The 21,320-nt window shown below is 44.7% G+C and overlaps 1 protein-coding gene and 1 pseudogene across 2 annotated transcripts in view; one reads left to right on the top strand and one right to left on the bottom strand.

The window, feature by feature from the left end:
* The window catches only part of LOC126094491 (phospholipid-transporting ATPase ID), a 530,930-nt gene that overhangs the window by 412,379 nt on the left and 97,231 nt on the right, over positions 1-21,320 (bottom strand). The gene's annotated exons all lie outside the window — the stretch shown is intronic.
* LOC126095972 (5S ribosomal RNA) lies at positions 7,522-7,639 on the top strand (annotated as a pseudogene).

Consider the following 21,320-nt stretch of genomic DNA (forward strand, 5'->3'; position numbering starts at 1 on the left):
AGAAATCAGTACCCAGAACAACTACCTCTGGCCGTAATAACGGCCTTGATACGCCTGGGCATTGAGTCAAATAGAGCTTGGATGGCGTGTACAGGTACAGCTGCACATGCAGCTTCAACAGGATACCACAGTTCATCAAGAGCAGTGACTGGTATATTGTGACGAGCCAGTTGCTCGATTGGTGAGAGATGTGGAGAATGTGCTGGTCAAGGCAGAAATCGAACATTTTCTGTAACCATAAAGGCCCATACAGGACCTGCAACATGCGGTCGTGTATTATCCTGCTGAAATGTAGGGTTCCGCAGGGATCGAATGAAGGGTAGAGCCACGGGTTGTAACACATCTGAAATGTAACGTGCACTGTTAAAAGTGCCGTCAGTGCGAACAAGAGGTGACCGAGACGTGTAACCAATGGCACCCCATACCATCACGCAGGGTGATACGCCAGTATGGCGATGATGAATACACGCTTCTAACGTGCGTTCACCGCGATGTCGCCAAACACGGATGCGACCATCTTGAAGCTGTAAACAGAACCTGGATTCATCCGAAAAACTGACGTTTTGCCAATCGTGCACTCAGGTTCGTCTTTCAGTACACCATCGCAGGCGTTCGTCTGTGATGCAGCGTCAAGGGTAACCGCAGCCATGGTCTCCGAGCTGATAGTCCAAGCTGCTGCAAACGTCGTCGAACTGTTGTTGCAGATTGTTGTTGTCTTGCAAACGTCCCCACTCAGGGATCGAGACGTGGCTGCACGATCCGTTACAGCCATGCGGATGAGATGCCTGTCATCTCGACTGCTAGTGATACGAGGCCGTTGCGATCCAGCACGGCGTTTCGTATTACCCTCCCGAACCCACCCATTCCATATTCTGCTAACAGTCATTGGATCTCGACCAATGCGAGCAGCAATAACGCGATACGATAAACCGCAATCGCGATAGGCTACAATCCGACATTTATCAAAGTCGGAAACGTGATGGTACGCATTTCTCCTCCTTACACGAGGCATCACAACAACGCTTCACCAGGCAACGCTGGTCAACTGCTGTTTGTGTATGAGAAATCAGATGGAAACTTTCCTCATGTCAGCATGTTGTAGATATCGCCACGGGCGCCAACCTTGTGTGAATGCTCTACAAAGCTCACAGCATCTTCTTCCTGTCGGTTAAATTTCGCGTCTGTAGCACGCCATCTTCGTGGTGTAGCAATTTTAATGGCCAGTAGTTCACTTCTTATAGCGTCTCTGCCAGTCCTCGAACACTCAGTGTAGGCCATTCTTCGGCAGGTCGTTGAGAGTCGCCTCACATTTTCTCGAGCAATCTTCAGAGTTCTCAAATCGAATGCCCCGTAGCTTTATGCCTTTGGTGATGAGAATAAAAAAAATCACAGGATGCAAGATCGGGACTATAAGGCAGATGCGGAACATGGGTAATGTTGAACTTAGCAGAAACTGCACGAACTGATTTGCGAAATGAGGCTGCACATTGTCACAATGAAGTCGCCATCGAGTCAGGGAAAGTTCTGGTCGTTTCCTTGCAAAATGTTTCTTCGGTTTAGCCAATACTGAGGTTTAGTTTGCTGCTGTAACAGTAGTGTGAGGGGCAACTGCAATCTCGTACGAGTAAATCATTCCATGACAGTCAAAAAATGTGATCATCATCACTTTCCCTGCCGGTGGAAAAATTTCCACTTTTTTTGTTGTGCGAGAACCTGGCGGTTTTCCACACTCTGCTGGCTTGTTTCCCTTCACTATCATCAGAAACGCGTTGCTCTCCATCAGCAATGAGACACTGCACGTCGCTGTTTCGTAAGCAGAACGCGAAGAACGTTAACTATCAACCCACCGATACTAGAGTGCTCTCACATTTAGACATTATACATAAAAACTTTCAAATATTCATTGTACAGATAGCATACTATCACGGAGCTACACGAAAAAATCAATGGCAGTCATTGTTGATCAGCTCTCGTACAATCCAATCTCAGTTCGACTCGATGTCTATTTGTGTTAAAACTATTGTTCCTGTCACGACATCGTAGATGTGTGTATGAATTTTGCACCCTATATGCCTCTAATCACGTTTTCGATGTCTCCCATTCACGAGCGTTGCTTGAAAATGCCTTCTAAGTTCGAAAGTGCCCAGAACTAACTCAAAAGTTTTGCAGAAGGTATGCACGTTTGGTCGAAAGAATTATAGTATATGTCTATAGGTAAGAGCTAACTTGGCCTTTTGCAAGACCTCCATTTACACTATGAGATCAAAACTATCCGGACACCCCCATAAACATACGTTTTTCACATTAGGTGCATTGTGCTGCCAGGTACTCCATATCAGCGACATTGTGAGTGAGCAGAATGGTGCGCTCTGCGGAACTCGCGGACTTCGAACGAGGTCAGGTGACTGAGTGTCACTTGTGTCATACGTCTGTACGCAAGGTTTTCACTCTCCTAAACATCCCTAGGCCCACTGTTTACGATGTGATGTGAAGTGGACACGTACAGCACAAAAGCGTACAGGCCGATCTCGTCTGTTAACTGACAGAGACCGCCGACAGTTGAAGAGGGCCGTAATGTGTAATAGGCAGACATCTATCCAGACCATCACACAGGAATTCCAAACTGCATCAGGAGCCACTGCAAGTACTATGACAGTTCGCCGGAAGGTGGGAAAACTTGGATTTCATGGTCGAGCGGATGCTCACAAGCCACACATCACGCCGGTAAATACCAAACGACGCCTCGTATTGTGTAAGGAGGACATTGGACGATTGAACAGTGGAAAAACGTTGTGTGGAGTGACGAATCACGGTACACAATGTGGCGATCCGATGGCAGGGTGTGGGTACGGCGAATGCCCGGTGAACGTTATCCGCCAGTGTGTGTAGCGCCACCAGTAAAATACGGAGACGGTGGTGTTATTGTGTGGTCGTGTTTTTCATGCAGGGGCTTTCACCCCTAGTTATTTTGCGTGGCACTGTCACAGCACAGGCCTACATTGGTGTTTTAACCACCTTCCTGCTTCCCACTATTGAAGAGCAATTCCGGGATGGCGATTGCATCTTTCAACACGACCGAGCACCTGTTCCTAATGCACGGCCTGTGGCTGTGTGGTTACACGACGATAACATCCCTGGATGGACTGGCCTGCCCAGAGTCCTGACCTGAATCTTATAGAACACCTTTGGGATGTTTTGGAACGCTGACCTCATGCCAGGCCTCACCGACAGGCATCGAAGACCTCTCCTCAGTGCAGCACTCCGTGAAGAATGGGCTGCCATTCCGCAAGAAACCTTCCAGCACCTGACTGAACCCGCTACGGTCGCAGGTTCGAATCCTGCCTCGGGCATGGATGTGTGTGATGTCCTTCGGTTAGTTAGGTTTAAGCAGTTCTAAGTTCTAGGTGACTGATGACCATAGATGTTAAGTCCCATAGTGCTCAGAGCCATTTGAACCTGACTGAACGTATGCCTGCGAGAGTGGAAGCTGTCAAGCCTAAGTGTAGGCCAACACCATATTAATTTCCATCATTACCGATGGAGGGCGCCACTAAGTTGTAAGTCACTTTCAGCCAGGTGTCCGGATACTTTTGATCACATAGTGTATATGGACAATGTTTATCGTTGTCCCTCATATTTTCTTCTTGCTTGCTATCACTCCTACGTCAAAGCAATGCTGGTTGATGTCTAATACGTACGTTTTGCAGCTAAATGACAAGCAGCTGCCACACATAGCCTTCACGAATTAGATTATTTTAGATGGCTGATATTGGGCGATTTTCGAAAATGTATACGGAACGTCGAGCTGTTTGTCGATTACCTTGCGCATTGTGTTAATCCCAGATAAAAGCACTCACGAAAAGGTCACGCGACGTGTTATCAGCTGATACATGGCAGTCTCAGCAAAGTCTACGATATCTCGTAAATTTGTCATCTAGATATGACTAGGTACGACTAAGACTCTAACATTACGTAAGTTAATTACATATACGAACTTGTATAGCACTGAAAGACCTGAGTCGAAACAAGGCCCCCGGAGTAGACAACATTCCATTGGAACTACTGACGGCCTTGGGAGAGCCAGTCCTGACAAAACTCTACCATCTGGTGAGCAAGATGTATGAAACAGGCGAAATACCCTCAGACTTAAAGAAGAATATAATAATTCCAATCCCAAAGAAAGAGGGTGCTGACAGATGTGAAAATTACCGAACAATCAGTTTAATAAGTCACGGATGCAAAATACTTACGCGAATTCTTTACAGACGAATGGGAAAACTGGTAGAAGCCGACCTCGGGGAAGATCAGTTTGGTTTCCGTAGAAATATAGAAACACGTAAGGTAATACTGACCCTACGACTTATCTTAGAAGCTAGATTAAGGAAAGGCAAACCTACGTATCTAGCATTTGTAGACTTAGAGAAAGCTTTTGCCAATATTGACTGGAATACTCTCTTTCAAATTCTAAAGGTGGCAGGGGTAAAATACAGGGAGCGAAAGGCTATTTACAATTTGTACAGAAACCAGATGGCAGTTATAAGAGTCGAGGGGCATGAAATGGAATCAGTGGTTGGGAAGGGAGTGAGACAGGATTGTAGCCTCTCCCCGATGTTATTCAATCTGTATATTGAGCAAGCAGTGAAGGAAACAAAAGAAAAATTCTGAGTAGGTATTAAAATCCATGGAGAAGAAATAAAAACTTTGAGGTTCGCCGATGACATTATAATTCTGTCAGAGACAGCAAAGGACTTGGAAGAGCAGTTGAACGGAATGGACAGTGTCTTGAACGAAGGATATAAGATGAACGTCAACAAAAGCAAAACGAGGATAATGGAATGTAGTCGAATTAAGTCGGGTGATGCTGACGGAATTAGATTAGGAAATGAGACACTTCAAGTAGTAAAGGAGTTTTGCTATTTGGGGAGCAAAATAACTGATGATGGTCGAAGTAGAGAGGATATAAAATGTAGACTGGCAATGGCAAGGAAAGCGTTTCTGAAGAAGAGAAATTTGTTAACATCGAATATAGATTTAAGTGTCAGGAAGTCGTTTCTGAAAGTATTTGTATGGAGTGTAGCCATGTGTGGAAGTGAAACATGGACGATAAATAGTTTGGACAAGAAGAGAATAGAAGTTTTCGAAATGTGGTGCTACAGAAGAATGCTGAAGATTAGATGGATAGATCATATAAGTAATGAGGAGGTATTGAATAGGATTGGGGAGAAGAAGAGTTTGTGGCACAACTTGACTAGAAGAAGGGATCGGTTGGTAGGACATATTCTGAGGCATAAAGGGATCACCAATTTCGTATTGGAGGGCAGCGTGTAGGGTAAAAATCGTAGAGGGAGACCAAGAGATGAATACACTAAGCAGATTCAGAAGGATGTAGGTTGCAGTAGGTGCTGGGAGATGAAGAAACTTGCACAGGATAGAGTAGCATGGAGAGCTGTATCAAACCAGTCTCAGGACTGAAGACCACAACAACAACAACGAACTTGTTTGAGAATTTCAGTGCGAAATTTAGCAATGCCAAAAAACGTATTTGTTTTTGGAATTTTTATGTCTTTGTTGTTCTCATGGTTGCTGGTTCCGAGCAAGTACCGGTCAATTTCTATCGGAAACATTAGCAGGATATCGTCTGCCGTTAGTCTGCCATTGTTTACTGTACTACACATAGTGTGTTACTGTGGAAGTGTCAGAAACTATAATAATCACCGAAATTATTTCAAATTTTGTTCACAGTCCAATACTACCCAATTCGATTTTATACGTCTGACGGTTAATCACCATGTACTTATGAGACTACTATTCTGGGCACTGTATTTCGGATTTGTCATTTCGTTAAACATGGATGAGTCGTCCATTTTAAGTAGGTAAACACTGTACGAAGGTAAATCTATCAATAGTGCTGTTGTATCCGCCTGGCGGTCGATTCCTCTGCACACCAGGTGGCTGTGCGGGCAGCTTGCCAACCACGAGGACCTGTACAAACGGCTCTCGTCAAAGCAGAAGCAGCGTGCCCGTCTCAGCAGAGAGCGCGACCGGCAGGGCCGCGCACATACCCATTCGCGCCCGACTCAGCGAAGTGAGTAGTTTCGTCTCAGCGCTCCATGCCGGCAGAAAAGTCCCAGGTCATAGTGGTCTTTACCAGCAGGACGCCAGCACCACCGTCACAGTAACGTCCCAGATCTTCACCGGCTGAGGGTGCTGCACTGAAAGTTTTCTTCGGAGGAGAAGGGGTGTGGCGCCACTTTATGGATTGCTGTTTTGTCTCCAGTTTGTAATGGTACTTGAATTATGTAACCATTACGGCAGCTCACCTGAACCTCTCGATACCAGCAATATTCTACTGTGTTTCTGTAAAGTAGATGACATATTTTGAGTCAACATTCACATTTGATTTCATTAATGTAGAGGTACTTTGATACATCAATATGTTTGTATTGCAATGATATTATTCTTATGTGTATTCTTTCTTTTGTCACTATGATCTTTGACGTACTTGTAACTCTGATTTTAGGACGCGTAAGCGGTTATTTAGTTAGAGAGCCGGACCTTGAGGAAGTCAAGTCTTGGACGTCATGTTGGAAAGACGCAATTTGTAGCCAGTTTATAAAATGTGAACTTAACAGTGAGGAAGATGTTTTCAAGTATGTTTCTGTGTTACGTGACATCGCAGCGAAAGTAACAAAAAAGAAGTGTAACTTAAATTCGGAGTGCTGATTACTTTTTTTACATCACCATTCTCCTGCAAAAGTGCAATCTTCAAGAATGGTTTGCGAAACACATCTATAAAACTTTTGAATATAGCAGAATAAAACCCAGGCCTCTCTGCATCCGACCTTGGAATCATCACCACCTAGATTTTCGACGACTGTGCCATGATTTTACAACGAGACCAGCGTGGGAAACACGAAAAGATGAGTGCCTAGTTTATTCATTATTACATGAAATGACTTTATTAACTGGGCTCTAATGACACCTGCTACATAATAACTTTGTTGTTGCCCGAAAATGCAGTATTTAGCAGCGTGAGCAACACCACAATCATTATTATATTTTGACCTTTGTTGCGGTAGGGTTGTTAGAAGTTGGAAGTGATGGACTATGTTTCATCGCCTGTGACGATGTTCGACAAAAAATTGTAACGACCACCCTCGTAGTGTGCAAGCAATTCCTCACAGATGGTCCTACGTTGCTCTTTATGGTCTTCTGGTAGGCAGCGAGGAACCTAGCGGGCAAACACCCTTGAGTACCCAACTGGTGGACTAGTGTGACAGCACTACCAACAGAGACGTTCAGCTGTCCAGCGAGATGTTTGATTGTGATCCGTCGATTAACCCAAATGAGAGTGTCCGCACGTTCCATTATTGCAGCAGGCACAGCTCTGTGCGGCGGGCCGACATGCGGGAAATCGAATAGGTTGTTGAGATTATGACAGAAGCCTCGCGTAACGACCCAACATGCTTTTGTTCACTGTCAGGTCTCCATAGACCTCCTGCAAGCGCTTATGAATACCTGGGCAACGGCCTTGCCGCAGTGGATACACCGGTTCCTGTCAGATCACCGGAGTTAAGCGCTGTCGGGCGTGGAAGGCACTTGGATGGGTGACCATCTGGGCCGCCATACGCTGTTGCCACTCTTTCGGGGTGCACTCAGCCTCGTGATGCCAACTGAGGAGCTTTTCCAAAGCTGTTTCACAGAGGAAGACAACACTGCAGTTCCTTCTCTAAATCCTCGCACAAACGAAAAAATGGCTGACATCGAAATAAGTGTCCAAGGAATAGAAAAGCAACTGGAATCACTCAACAAAGTCCACTGGACCTGACGGGATATCAATTCGATTCTACACAGAGTACGCGAAAGAACTTGCCCCCCTTCTAACAGCCGTGTACCGCAAGTCTCTAGAGGAACGGAAGGTTCCAAATGATTGGAAAAGAGCACAGGTAGTCCCAGTCTTCAAGAAGGGTCGTCGAGCAGATGCGCAAAACTATAGACCTATATCTCTGACGTCGATCTGTTGTAGAATTTTAGAACATGTTTTTTGCTCGCGTATCATGTCGTTTTTGGAAACACAGAATCTACTATGTAGGAATCAACATGGATTCCGGAAACAGCGATCGTGTGAGACCCAACTCGCTTTATTTGTTCATGAGACCCAGAAAACATTAGATACAGGCTACCAGGTAGATGCTATTTTTCTTGACTTCCGGAAGGCGTTCGATACAGTTCCACACTGTCGCCTGATAAACAAAGTAAGAGCCTACGGAATATCAGGCAAGCTGTGTGGCTGGATTGAAGAGTTTTTAGCAAACAGAACACAGCATGTTGTTATCAACGGAGAGACGTCTACAGACGTTAAAGTAACCTCTGGCGTGCCACAGGGGAGTGTTATGGGACCATTGCTTTTCACAATATATGTAAATGACCTAGTAGATAGTGTCGGAAGTTCCATGCGGCTTTTCGCGGATGATGCTGTAGTATACAGAGAAGTTGCAGCATTGGAAAATTGCACCGAAATGCAGGAAGATCTGCAGCGGATAGGCACTTGGTGCAGGGAGTGGCAACTGACCCTTAACATAGACAAATGTAATGTATTGCGAATACATAGAAAGAAAGATCCTTCACTGTATGATTATATGATAGCGGAACAAACACTGTTAGCAGTTACTTCTGTATAATATCTGGGAGTATGCATGCGGAACGATTTGAAGTGGAATGATCATATAAAATTAATTGTTGGAAAGGCGAGTGCCAGGTTGAGATTCATTGGGAGAGTCCTTAGGAAATGTAGTCCATTAACAAAGGAGGTGGCTTACAAAACACTCGTTCGACCTATACTTGAGTATTGCTCATCAGTGTGGGATCCGTACCAGGCCGGGTTGGCAGAGGAGATAGAGAAAATCCAAAGAAGAGCGGCGCGTTGCGTCACAGGGTTATCTGGTAAGCGTGACAGCGTTACGGAGATGTTTAGCAAACTCAAGTGGCAGACTCTGCAAGAGAGGCGCTCTGCATCGCGGTGTAGCTTGCTGTCCAGGTTTCGAGAGGGTGCGTTCCTGGATGAGGTATCGAATATATTGCTTCCCCCCTACTTATACCTCCCGAGGAGGTCACGAATGTAAAATTAGAGAGATTCGAACGCGCACGGACGCTTTCCGGCAGACGGTCTTCCCGCGGACCATACGCGACTGGAACAGGAAACGGAGGCAATGACAGTGGCACGTGAAGTGCCCTCCGCCACACACCGTTGGGTGTCTTGCGGAGTATAAATGTAGATGTAGATGTAGGAGCTACTCGACCGAATAGTAGCGGCTCCGGTCAAAGAAAACCATCTAACGACCGGGAGAGCGGTGTGCTAACCACACGCCCCTCCTATCCGCATCCTCAGCTGAGGTCGGATGGACCGGATGGGCGACTTGTGGCCTGATGACGGAGTGCTTGTTATGAATATCTGCGATGCTCCGGTTTTCCGCCAAAAGAAACTCAATGACAGGCTAAGTAAAACGCCGCCACCTATAGGAACTTAATGAAACTACAACGGCTGAAGACAGAATATTCCACAACGTCTCACAACAAATTCCGCATTTTTGCAACCGAGAAAAAAAATCTATTCCATTACTTATTGAACGCTCCTCTTAGACTGAAGTAACACTGACGCATCTTTGAATGATGCTCGAAATCGCACACAGAAAATGAAGTGGCGACTGACAATTTAAAGTTCAATGTTTAAATTGCATTTTTAAGAGTACTAGACAGTGTTTTTCTGGTAAATTTCGAGTTCATTCAAAGGTACGTCATTTTTTTTCTGATCTGCTTTACTTCTTAATATCAGCCAAATTATTTCACAAAACATCTGAGCGCTTAGTTTTCAGTTTTTTTATTTTCATATTTCTGTTCGAAAACCATGAGCTATATTAATCCATCGGCATTTTTTTTTATAAAGAATAAAGCACTCCGTCTTCAGGCCACGAGTGGCCTACCGGGACCATCCGACCGCCGTGTCATCCTCAGTGGAGGATGCGGATAGGAGGGGCGTGGGGTCAGCTCACCGCTCTCCCGGTCGTTATGATGGTATTCTTGACCGAAGCCGCTACTATTCGGTCGAGTAGCTCCTCAATTGGCATCACGAGGCTGAGTGCACCCCGAAAAACGGCAACATCGCATGGCGGCCTGGATGGTCAACCATCCAAGTGCCCACCACGCCCGACAGCGCTTACCTTTGGTGATCTCACAGGAACCGGTGTAGCCACTGCGGCAAGGCCGTTGCCCCAGTAAAGAATTTATAGCTCACAAAGAACTCGTGCTGCTAAATCTAGTTTCAATTCAATAAAATAATTTGTCCACTTTCCACTCTTTGTTTGGCTATGAAATTTCGGACAAAATTCCGTTGCGCGATTTCTGAGGGGTTCCTCTAGTCGCTCCGCTCAAAGCAATAAAAGATGGAATGAAAAAAATTAGGTCAGCATGCAAAAGTACAATGGACTGTATCTGTTGCTTTCATTTGGTTGCCCCTAGACTGGTTTCAACAAGAAGAATGAAAGATGACGCCGAACTGCAACCGAATGAGTCGGTTATTTGCATTCGGTTGTTCCCATCACTACTGTATGTGTCTGTGCGTGTGTGTGGCGAGGTAGTCGGAGGCAGCGGCAGCGGAAAATCGACAGAATGCAATTTCATGGCTGCGCGACACGTTTGGTTCGCCCCAGCAGCCACGGATCTGACCAAGCTCCCTCGCTTCTAAGCCCGTCTCACGCGGAGCAAGGTTCGGCGCAAGTTTGCGAGATGGCGTGCATGCCTGCCGGCTTGCAGGGAATGGAGGCGGCTATCCTCCATGCCGAAGCTCTCCCACGGTGCAAGATCGGCTGCATGTTGTATCGAACGAAGATGGCTGCTGGAAAAGGTGTGCTCTCCATGCTTCATAAAGAGTTGAGGTTAATTCGCATAACACGTACTTTTGTTTGAAAAGTATCACCATTTCATTACTGTTTGATTTTATAAATATACCGATAATGACTGTTGTATACGACTTTATTTTATAGGATAGAAGATCGTACATCCTTTGCAAATGTTATACGATGGATGTATTGGTATTTGCAACTCTTTCGAGTGCCTCTGCACGCAAGTGTTTTTTTTCCGATTTTGGCCGTCTAGGGACCGCGTTAAACAACTATTTTTCAATGTACATTTCTCCTATTGCGCTCCTCCTCTTTTCTCTTCTGCCAGTATGTCTTCATCCTCTCTCTGTGCTGCTCCCTTCGGTCTTCTGTCCACACTGTTCCTCCAGTTCTTCTCTTCTTCACTTCAAATCCTTCAAAATGTTGAATTTTGTCTCTCATTAAGTCTCTGTTGGTTATATCATCTTCTCCTATACCCATCTCCTCTAAGTCTGCTTTGACTTCTTTGAACCAGGTAATTTGGGTTCTGGGGTTCTTGTCAAAAAACATGAATATTTTCTTTGTCAGCCTTTCATCATTCATTCTTTTCAAATGGGCGTAAAAGCTTACTCTTCTCTTCCTCATAGTATCTCCCACTTTCTCAATTTTGTCATACACTTCTCTATTACTTCTAAGCTTCCAAGTCCCATTCTCAAACCTCGGCCCAAGTACTCTTCTAATGATTTTTCGCTCCTTTTTTGCTATAGCTTCCATTTCCTTGTTAGTGTTCATTGCTAAACATTGAGATGCATACAGACACTCTGGCTTAATCACAGTGTTGTAGTGCCTTATTTTTGCGTTAATTGATACTGACTTCTTGTTGTACACGTTCTTTGTTAGCTGGAATGCCATTTCCATTTTTCTTGTTCTTGTTTTATTTCCTTCTTTATCTGAAGCATTGGGCTGGATGATTTCCCCTAAATATTTGAAATTAGAAACCTTCTTTATCTGGCCATACTTTGTAAACATGTTCGGTGCCTCTTTTACATTGGTTAGGTACTCTGTCTTTTCAAAGGAGTTTATTACAATAGTTTGCGCTTTTCACGACGTATAGACACTGTTGTTCCCTATACGTACATATCAATGCTTCAATCGCTTGCTTGGACCACTGCGGTGCCATTATTTAATAATTATAAGAACTTCGTACCGCACCTCACAACAGCAGAAAAGCGACTATCAACATAGCCTTCCCGCCCAAGCTTTCCGCGTCTGACGTCACAAACGAAACGCCTCACGATTGGCCAACGCAGGTAGCACGCAGGGAACCTTGCAAGAAAAATAGCACCGGACCTACCCTGGAAATCTTACAAGGTTCCCAGCAAGGCAGCCCGCTAGCAGACGACGGAGCCCGCAAGGTGGCCGCCGCGCCAGCCAGCAAGGAAACTTGCAGCGAATCTTGCTCCGTGTGAGACGGGCTTTAGGTGTCTCCACCTGCTCTTCCCTTCTCTTCTGACGTGCAGTGTAGCAGACTCGACCGGAAACCTGACCCCCGCGCCGCAGCAGCTGCAGTTCACGCGTGGGGGGTGGGGGGGGGGGGGGGTGCGGGACGTGATGTCGTCAGCGGATGACGCGCGTGCCGCCGACCTGTTGAGCTCTGCCCGCTGGACCTGTTGATCGCACGGAGGCTGGTCGCAGGGGCGGGCGACCGCGGTGCGCTGTCCGGGAGGCCCCTGGTTCGAGACCCGCCAACGCCGCGGCAGTACATCATTAGCGCTTTAAAGTGTTGCATTCTCATCGCGCCTTACCCATGTAACATTCCAGAGCGGAACTGTGGTGTCACCGCCAGACACCGCACTTGCTAGGCTGTAGCCTTTAAATCGGCCGCGGTCCATTAGTATACGTCGGACCCGCGTCAGTGATTGCAGACCGAGCGCCGCCACACGGCAGGTCTGGAGAGACTCCCTAGACTCGCCCCAGTTGTACAGCCGACTTTGCTAGTGGTGGTTCACTGTCTACATACGCTCTCATTTGCAGAGATGACAGTTCAGCGTAGCCTTCAGCTACGTCATTTGCTACGACCTAGCAAGGCGCCATATTCAGTTACTATAATCTGAACAGATAAAATTGTGAATCATGTACCGTCAAGAGCGACGTTCATCATTAATGGATTAAAGTTAAGTATGAAACTAATTACGTCCGCTTTCTGAATTCTCATTCCTTGTCATGTCCCAGACCTCACGTCAGTATAGTTCTTCCCTCCTCACGCCAGCCTGCGTGAGCTAAAACGCGTGCATTTCGGTCTCCTCTAGTAACACGGTGTTGGCTCTTCTGCCAACCCAACAGGAACCGTCCCGGCATTCGCCTTAAAGCGATTTAGGAGAAAATCAGGGGAAACCTAAATCTGGGTGGTCGTTCGGCGATCTGTACCGCCTTCTTCCCAAATACGACGTCAGTGTCTTAACCGCTTTATGCGCTAACTTCCTTCACCACCTTTCCCCTACTGGAATTACACTGAAGCGCCAAAGAAACTGGTATAGACATGCGTATTCAAATACAGAGATATGTAAATAGGCGAAATACGGCGCTGCGATCGGCAACGCCTATACAGGGTGGTCCATTGATCGTGACCGAGCCAAATATCTCACGAAATAAGCGTCAAACGAAAAAACTCCAAAGAACGAGACTTGTCTAGCTGGAAGGGGGAAACCAGATGGCGCTATGGTTGGCCCACTTGATGGCGCTGCCATAGGTCAAACGAGTATGAACTGCCTTTTTTTAAATACGAACCCCAATTTTTATTGCATATTCGTGTAGTACGTAAAGAAATATGAATGTTTTGGTTGGACCATTTTTTTCGAATTTGTGATAGATGGCGCGGTAATAGTCACAAACATATGGCTCACAATTTTAGACGAACAGTTGGTTACAGGTAGGGTTTTTACATTAAAATACAGAACGTAGGTACGTTTGAACATTTTATTTCGGTTGTTCCAATGTGATACATGTACCTCTGTGAACTTATCATTTCTGAGAACGCATGCACCGGCCGCAGTGGCCGTGCGGTTCTAGGCGCTACAGTCTGGAGCCGAGCGATCGTTACGGTCGCAGGTTCGAATCCTGCCTCGGGCATGGATGTGTGTGATGTCCTTGGCTTAGTTAGGTTTAATTAGTTCTAAGTTCTAGGCGACTGATGACCTCAGAAGTTAAGTCGCATAGTGCTCAGAGCCATTTGAACCATTTTTTGAGAACGCATACTCTTACAGCGTCATTACCTGTAAATACCACATTAATACAATAAATGCTCAAAATGATGTCATCAACCTCAATGCATTTGGCAATACGTGTAACGACATTCCTCTCAACAGCGAGTAGTTCGCCTTCCGTAATTGTCGCACAGGCTCTGAGCACTATGGGAATTAACATCTATGGTCATCAGTCCCTTAGAACTCAGAACTAGTTAAACCTAACTAACCTAAGGACAGCACACAACACCCAGTCATCACGAGGCAGAGAAAATCCCTGACCCCGCCGGGAATCGAATCCGGGCGTGGGAAGCGAGAATGCTGCCGCACGACCACGAGCTGCGGACAATTGTCGCACATGCATTGACAATCCTCTGACGCATGTCTTCAGGCGTTGTCGGTGGATCACGATAGCAAATATCCTTCAACTTTCCCCACAGAAGGAAAACCGGGGACGTCAGATCCGGTGAACGTGCGGACCACGGTATGGTGCTTCGACAACCAATCCACCTTTCATGAAATATGCTATTCAATACCGCTTCAACCGCAGGCGAGCTATGTGGCGCACATCTATCATGTTGGAAGTACATCGCCATTCTGTCATGCAGTGAAACATCTTGTAGTAACATCGTTAGAACATTACGTAGGAAATCAGCATACATTGCACCATTTAGGATGCCATGATAAAATGTGGGCCAATTATCCTTCCTCCCATAATGCCGCACCGTACATTAACCCGCCAAGGTCGCTGATGTTCCACTTATCGGAGCCATCTTGGATTTTCCATTCCCCAGTAGTGCATATTATGCCGGTTTAAGTTACCGCTGTTTGTGAATGATACTTCGTCGTTAAATAGAACACGTGCAAAAAATCTGTCATCGTCCCGTAATTTCACTTGTGCCCAGTGGCAGAACTGTACACGACGTTCAAAGCTGTCGCCATGTCCTGGTGCATGGATATATGCTACGGGTTCAATAGATGTTGATGTAGCATTCTCAACACCGACGTTTTTGAGATTCCCGTTTCTCGCTCAATTTGTCTGCTACTGATGTGCGGATTAGCCGCGACAGCAGCAAAAACACCTACTTGGGCATCATCATTTGTTGCAGGTCGTGGTTGACGTTTTACATGAGCTGAACACTTCCTGTTTCCTTAAATAACGTAACTGTCTGGCGAATGGTCCGGATACTTGGACGATGTCGTCCAGGATACCGAGCAGCATACACAGCACACGCCCGTTGGGCATTTTGATCACAATAGCCATACATCAACACGATACCGACCTTTTCCGCAATTGGTAAACGGCCCGTATTAACACGGCTAATGCATCACGAAGCAAATACCGTCCACACTGTTGGAATGTTACGTGATACCACGTATTTATACGTTTGTAACTATTACAACGCCATCTATCACAAAGCGAAAACAGTGGTCCAACTAAAACATTCATATTTCTTTACGGACTACACGAATATGTAATAAAAATGGGGGTTCCTATTTTTAAAAAAACGCAGTTGATATCCGTTTGACCTATGGCAGCGCCGCCGGCCGTTGTGGCCGAGCGGTTCTAGGCGCTTCAGTCTGGAACTGCGTGACCGCTCCGGTCGCAGGTTCGAATCCTGCTTCGGGCATGGATGTGTGTGATGTCTTTAGGTTAGTTCTAAGTTCTAGGGGACTGATGACCACAGATGTTAAGTCCTATAGTGCTCAGAGCCATTTGAACCATTTTTTTATGGCAGCGCCATCTAGCGGGCCAACCATAGCGCCATCTGGTTTCCCGCTTCAAGCTAGACGAGTTTCGTTGTTTGTAGTTTTTTCGTTTGATGCTTATTTCGTGAGGTATTTGGCCCGGTCACTATCAATGAACCACCCTGTATAAGACAACGAATGCCTGGTGACTTTGTTAGATCGGTTACTGCGGCTACAGTGGTAGGGTATCAAGATTTAAACTAGTTTGAACGTGGTGTTATAGTCGCCGCACGAGCGATGGTAAACAGCATCTCCGAGGTAGCGATGATGTGGGGACCATTTCACGAGTGTACCGTGGATATCAGGAATACAGTAAAACATCGGATCTCCGACATCGCTGCGGCCAGAAAAAGATCCTGCAAAACGGGAAGAACGACGACTGAAGAGAATCGTTGAACGTGACAGAAGTGAAACCCTTCCAAAGTTGCTGCAGATTTCAACGATGGGCCATCAACGAGTGTCAGCGTGCGAACCATCCAACGAATCATCATCGGTATCGGCTTTCGTAGCCTTAGGACCACTCGTGTGCTCTTGGTGACTGCACGACACAAAGCTTTAAGCCTCGCCTGCGCCTGTCAACACCGACATTATATTGTTGATGACGGGAAACATGTTGCCTGATCGGACGAGTCTCGTTTCAAATTGCTGCGAGGGGATGGGTATGCGTAGGCAACCTCGTGAATCCACGAAACCATGCATGTCAGCAGCGAATTGTTCAAGCTGGTGGAGGCTCTGTAATTGTACAGGGCGTGTGCAGTTGGAGTGATATGGGAACACTGATACGTCTAGATACGACTCCTTTAGGAGTGGTCGGTTTCCTGACCGATTAAAGTACTCGGTAGTGAAGCCACTTTATAAAAAGGGAGACATTGATAATGTTGACAATTTTAGATCTATTTCTATGCCATCGGTGTTTGCTAAATTTATCGAGAAGGTTGTATATACAAGCTTACTGGAGCATTTAAATTCACATAATTTGCTGTCAAATGTTCAGTTTGGTTTTAGAAATGGTTTAACAACTGAAAATGCTATATCCTGTTTTCTCTGTGAGCTTTTGGACGGATTAAATAAAAGGTTGCGAACGCTAGGTGTTTTCTTTGATTTAACGAAGGCTTTTGACTGTGTTGACCACAAAATATTACTGCAGAAGTTGGACCATTATGGAGTAAGGGGAGTAGCTTACAATTGGTTCGCCTCTTACTTTAAGAACAGAAAGCAGAGGGTAATTCTCCGCAATATTGAGAGTGGTAGTGATGTTCAGTCCCAATGAGGCACCGTTAAGTGGGGCGTTCCCCAAGGGTCGGTGCTGGGGCCACTGCTGTTTCTTATTTATATAAATGATATGACTTCTAGTATTACAGGTGATTCAAAAATATTTCTGTTTGCTGATGACACCAGCTTGATAGTGAAGGATCTTGTGTGTAATATTGAAACAGTAACAAATAATGTAGTTCATGAAATAAGTTCGTGGCTTGTGGAAAATAATTTGATGCTAAATCACAGTAAGACTCAGTTTTTACAATTTCTAACTCACAATTCAACAAGAACCGATATTTTGATCAGACAGAATGGGCATATTATAAGCGAGACGGAACAGTTCAAATTCCTAGGCGTTCGGATATATAGTAAGCTGTTGTGGAAAGCCCATGTCCAGGATCTTGTTCAGAAGCTAAATGCTGCTTTATTTACCATTAGAACAGTATCTGAAATAAGTGACAGTTCAACACGAAAAGTAGTATACTTCGCATATTTTCATAAGCTTATGTCGTATGGTATTATTTTTTGGGGTAATTCTTCTGATTCAAAAAGGGTATTTTTGGCTCAAAAACGGGCTGTTCGAGCTATATGTGGTGTAAGTTCGAGAACCTCTTGTCGACCCCTATTCAAAAATCTGGGAATTCTGACTTTGCCCTCACAGTATATATTTTCTTTAATGTCGTTTGTTGTTAGCAATATTAGCCTATTCCCAAGAGTTAGCGGCTTTCACTCAGTTAATACTAGGCAGAAATCAAATCTGCATGTAGAATGGACTTCCTTGACTCTTGTGCAGAAAGGAGTGCAGTATTCTGCTGCATCCATTTTCAATAAGCTACCACAAGAACTCAAAAATCTTAGCAGTAGCCCAAACTCTTTTAAGTCTAAACTGAAGAGTTTCCTCATGGCTCAATCCTTCTATTCTGTCGAGGAGCTGTTACATTTTTGATTTTCTTCATTTGAACTTACGATTTCTCACCTGAATGTTTTTTTTTTATATTTCATTTTATCTGTTTCTAATATCGTGTTATAATTTCATGTATTGACTCGTTCCATGACCATGGGGACTTCTCCTTAATTTGGTCCCACGGAAGAATAAATAAATAAATAAATAAATAAACAGGTGACACGTACGTAGGCATCCATTCATGTTCATTGTGCATTCCGACGGACTTGGTCAATTCCAGGAGGACAATGCGACACCCCACACGTCAAGAATTGCTACAGAGTGGCTCCATGAGCACTCTTCTGAATTTGAACACTTCCGATGGCCACCAAAGTCCCCAGACATCAGCATTATTGACCATTTCTGGGATGCCTCGCAACGTGCTGTTCAGATGAGATCTCCACCCCCTCGAACTCTTACGGGTTTATGGACAGCCCTGCAGGACACATGGTGTCAGTTGCCTACAGCACTACTTCAGACGTAGTCGAATCCATATCGCGTCTTGTTGCGGCTCTTCTTCGTGCTCGCGCGGGGGCCTTACACGATATTAGGCAGGTGTGCCAGTTTCTTTGGCTCTTCAGTGTATGACCTTGTCGTCAACGGCGCGTTAAACAATAATGATTATCTTCGTCAGCTAGGGAATGACGCATATCTGTTGGCTACTCTCGAGTAGTCCCGTACCCAGAGGATGCAAAGATAAATCCTCTCGTGTTCCTATCTTACGCCTACGAGAAGAGGTGTTCATACAGTGAAGTCCCAGATGAAAGACTTGGTGAAAAGTACTGACACGTTTACGTTTCTTCAAGCCACTTGTTCGGAGATGCTCATCAAAATATCAAAATAACTTACAGAATATTTATGACAATGGCAGTGACTGCAGCCTCTAGTGAACACAATTGCAGCAAATTAAAAATGATAGAAAAGTACTTAAGGTAGAGCATGGGTGAAAGCAGGTGGAAATTAAGCTATCTTGCCGACAGAATATCGACACAGTTACTGACTTTGACTAAAGTGAAATGATCAATGAGATTGTTTCGCTCAAAGCAATGAAATGCAAAGTAAAATTATAATAAAGCACACTTCCTGAAAAGGGATATTTTCTCAACTCTCTGTTATACGGTGTAGAATAATAACCGCTATCAGTCACAATAGAAGATGATTTTATTTAACACACGACCGGTTTCGGGCTTATGCCCAACTTAAGGTGGTTTACATTCATAAATATGTTTCCATGCTTATTGTTGGAAATCAGTGTGTAAATCAATAATAAATAATGTGATGATAAGTAAATAGACACAAATGAATCATTTCAAAGTGATTAAGCGACATGAGATGTAAAATGTTATGGTACATACATGTAGTTGGTGTATTCCATATCATTTTCACATTACATTTATCACAATTTTTTTAAAAAAATATTTCGTTTATTACATAGTAACTGTATATTAGTCACTACGCAGCTATTGTTGTCTCCATATTATGTATTTGATAAAGTAGTGTCACTTCAGATGTTAGTAACTTGAGAAACACGTGCACTCACAACCACCATTTATTTACGTTGGAATATAGAGGTTATGGTCACAGAGCTTAAGTCAAATAAGTGCAGAGATATTACACATATAAGCTCTGTATCATGTCTGTACGTTCTCAGTTGTGATTTCCTGTCAGAAACTTCACAGTTCGTAGTAACTGAGGGAAAGTCTTCGAGTAAAACAGAAGTAAATACCTGGCGTTCCCTAAGGAACTGTTATAAGCTGTCTTCTGTTCCTGATCTACATATACGATTTAGGAGACAATCTGATCAGCGCTCTTAAGATTGACTGTAGATGATGCTATCATTTACCGTCTCGTAAAGTCATCAGATGATCAAACCCAACTGCAAAATGATATAGCCAACATATCAGTATGATGTGGAAAATGGCATTTGACTCTAAACAATGAAAATTGTGAAGTCATCCACATGAGTACGAACGGGAGTCCGCTAAATTTCGGTTACACGATAAATCACACACATCTAAAAGGCTGTAAATTCAACTAAATAATTTAGGGATTAGAATTACTAACCAGCTCAACTGGAACGACTATACAGATAATATTACACAAGAAGCTAACCAAAGAGTGCGATTTATTGTCAGAATACGTTTAAAATGCAACAGGCCTACTAAAGAGACTGCTTGGACTACGCTCGTCCGCCCTGTTCTGGAGTATCGGTTGAAACGTCCCCTTAGAAAAATTAGTGAATTACTGTGCTGGTAAACCCCTTACGTTATTTGATTTTCAAACAGCTGAGCAGAACTGAACGCACTCAGACATTTCGCTCTTTACCTATTCTGATCAACACTAAACTGACACACAATATTTTCAGCGCATCGCAATCTGACTTTCAATAATCCCTACAAAAGAATGGCCCTGACTAACATTAAACTATACCTTTCACAAATCACTTACCTCACAAAAATCTTCGTACGTATTTTTTCATAGATAGGGAAAGAGGAGATGGCATGACGGAGGAGGAGATATACAGAGAGAGGAGAACGTGATGGGGGCGGGGAGGGGGGAGGAGGTGCATCCAGAGAAGTGAGAGAAGCAGATTAAAAGAAAGAGGGGGAGCAGGTAAGCAGAGAAAGGGGGAAAGTGGTGAATGACTATTGGAACACTGTAATTAGTTGTGTTATTGTGAATTTGATGACAAGCTGTGGGGGAGGCTCAGTTCGCAAGCACCTCGTTAGGGAACCGGTCGCTCGGGACAGCTTCGCTACCTGCTGCACCCTTGTAGAAAACCACACGGTAGGAAACCCCACGTAGCCCGGCAGGGTCTCCTCATGAAATTCCAGGCACCAACTTTCTCCTCCGAATGAGAAAATATTACGTTGGCGCCCACTTACATATGGAGAAACAATGATTATAGTAAAATAAGAGCTGCACGGAGAGATCTATGTATTCGTTTTCCTCGCGCGCTGTTCGATAATGGAACGGCAGAAAAACAGCTTTAAGGCGGTTCAAAGAACGCACTGCCAGCCTGTAAACTGTCAATTGCAGAGTAATCATGTATATGTAGATACTTCTCCGACAAGAAAGTTTAAATAAGTAAACACGAACTCAAGTGTGTTCCAGTGTGTGTGAAATCTTATGGGACTTAACTGCTAAGGTCATCAGTCCCTAAGCTTACACACTACTTAACCTAAATTATCCTAAGGACAAACACACACACCCATGCCCGAGGGAGGACTCGAACCTCCGCCGGGACCAGCCGCA

This window comes from Schistocerca cancellata, chromosome 8, assembly GCF_023864275.1.
Source record: "Schistocerca cancellata isolate TAMUIC-IGC-003103 chromosome 8, iqSchCanc2.1, whole genome shotgun sequence".
NCBI classification, from domain to species: Eukaryota; Metazoa; Arthropoda; class Insecta; order Orthoptera; family Acrididae; genus Schistocerca; species Schistocerca cancellata.